The sequence below is a fragment of the Plectropomus leopardus genome, unplaced genomic scaffold (genome assembly GCF_008729295.1).
Source record: "Plectropomus leopardus isolate mb unplaced genomic scaffold, YSFRI_Pleo_2.0 unplaced_scaffold9431, whole genome shotgun sequence".
NCBI classification, from domain to species: domain Eukaryota; kingdom Metazoa; phylum Chordata; class Actinopteri; order Perciformes; family Serranidae; genus Plectropomus; species Plectropomus leopardus.
Window position 1 is genome coordinate 1 of NW_024704017.1, and position 2,136 is coordinate 2,136.

General features: G+C 33.1%; 1 long non-coding RNA gene across 1 annotated transcript; it reads left to right on the forward strand.

Moving 5' to 3' along the window:
* Nucleotides 1-34: 34 nt before the first annotated feature.
* On the forward strand, nucleotides 35-2,041 carry LOC121940808. Its single transcript, XR_006105696.1, has 4 exons — nucleotides 35-64; nucleotides 1,222-1,260; nucleotides 1,689-1,721; nucleotides 1,807-2,041. It is a non-coding gene; the product is annotated as an uncharacterized LOC121940808 (long non-coding RNA).
* The last annotated feature ends 95 nt before the right edge of the window (nucleotides 2,042-2,136 follow it).

Below are 2,136 nucleotides of genomic sequence, written 5' to 3' on the forward strand. Positions count from 1 at the left end.
CCGAATGTCCTCATACTTTTCTTCTGTTGATTTGCAGATCCCAAAACTTCCAAGCCACGAGGAGGTGATACACAAACTTCCACTTTCTCACCAATTCTTAAAATACAGATGGACGACAAATAAAAATAAAAACATTATTTTTTTTATTTATTTTTTCTCAGCAAAATAAATATGCACAAGCTGAAGCTGAAATATTGTTAAATTTTGCAAAATAAATGCACTAAAAAGCTCACTAAAATTAGGTTGGGGAAAAAAAGCGAATATATCGATATTGGTATTGATTATTGGCCAAATGAGTTCTTAGATATTGGTACATCAGATATCTGCAAAAACAAATCCAATATCATACATCCCTAATTTATTTAGCTCGACCGATAACAGTCAACCGATATCAGCTGATATTAGCCTTTCACAGATATATTGGAGTATATTGGCATCGGTGTATATTTTTACCGATATGCACCGATAAGAAAACTTACACCATATAATCTACTGATACTGAACAGCACTTATGTTTATTTAGCTACTTATTTAATTCATTATTTAAATGGTCAGTAAAAGACCATACAGTATTGATGCATATTTTATTTTTATATTCTTAATTTGTCAGCAAGGAATGCTGCTGAACATCAACAGTACTGATGTTTATTTTTATTTATTCTTTATTTTTGTTTGTGTGTAATGTTCAATAAGTAAATTGTTTTTAAAAAATGTTTAAGAAAGCAGCCTTTTGAGCCTTTAGAAATTCACTATATTGGTCACCATATCGGTAATCGGGGAATTTTCCCGCTACAAAATTAGTATCAGTATCGGTATCAATATCAATATCTTTATCAGTATTGGCATCGGCATTGGTATCAATATTGGTATCAGTATAGGCATTGATATCGGTATCAGTATAGACATCGGTATCTGTATCAGTATCAGTATCGGTATCAGTATCAGTATCGGTATTAGTATCGGTATTAGTATCGGTATCTATATCAGTATCATTATGAGTCTCAGTATCAGTATTGGTATTGGTATCAATATCGGTACCGATATTGGGAACCTGTCTCAAAAATCCCATATTGGTCGGGCTCTAGTAGAAATTGGTTGCATATTTGGGAAAATAATAACCTAAATAAATAAATATAATGATGCTTTGCTGTGAAGACGATCAGTTTGAGAAATCAAATTGGTTTTAAAAGCTTGTGTGTCTTTAACTTTCTTCATCCGTAGACAACTTTGGATTCAATCTGGACGACGCCCTGGAGCCCGGTAAAGTGATCAATTTAAGGATTTATTTTGTACATTAAGTGCTTTAATATCATTCTATATTTTTAATAACTCAGCACTTTGTTGGAGATGCATGTTGACTAGTTTTGCCGAACAGTGACGTTGTGGAATCTCTTGGATTTTTTTTTTTTGTTTTAATTGTTTTGTGTTTTTTTTTTCATTTTGTTTTATTCCTTTTTTTTATTTATGTGTTTTTTGTGTGTTTTTTTTTTATTGTTTGTTTCTTTGCTTTAAGTTTGTTTAATTTCCAGGGAATTTTCTTGTTTTTTTTAAAAAAAAAATTATCCTTAATTTCTTGCTATTTTTTGGGTCATTTCCTTATAAACTGCTCAATGCCTTTTTCCTATGTTTTTGAAAAAAACCACATGAGCAAGGCACTAACGTCGTGTTTAACGTTTGTGCCCTCACAGCTTCACAGTCCACCGCTGCACCCAGCGGAGGAGGTGAGTCTGCAAAAACCTCCTTTTTTTTAATTCTATATAATTTCTTTTTATGAACAGATTATGACATTTCTAACCTCTGCCTCAGAGTGCCAGAAAAACCTGATCCAGAAACTGACCTCCGTCCTGGAGAATCAGAACCGGCAGCTTCGCCTGCTGCTGCAGCTCACGTCTGGATCTCGCTCTCGCTCTCCGTCTGCGTGGCGAATGCGCTGAGAGACGTGGGAAGACGTGTGAGTGGGAAGGAAATTTGAGGTGACTTTGAGGTCAATTTTAAAATCTGTTTTTTACAACTATATTATAGCTTATTTAAAATAATTAAAAAATAATAATGGATTAATAACAGGGTGAAAACTAAATATCTAAATATAATTTAGGGACTGTTCGTTATTTATTATTAATTTTGGATTTAGCGGAG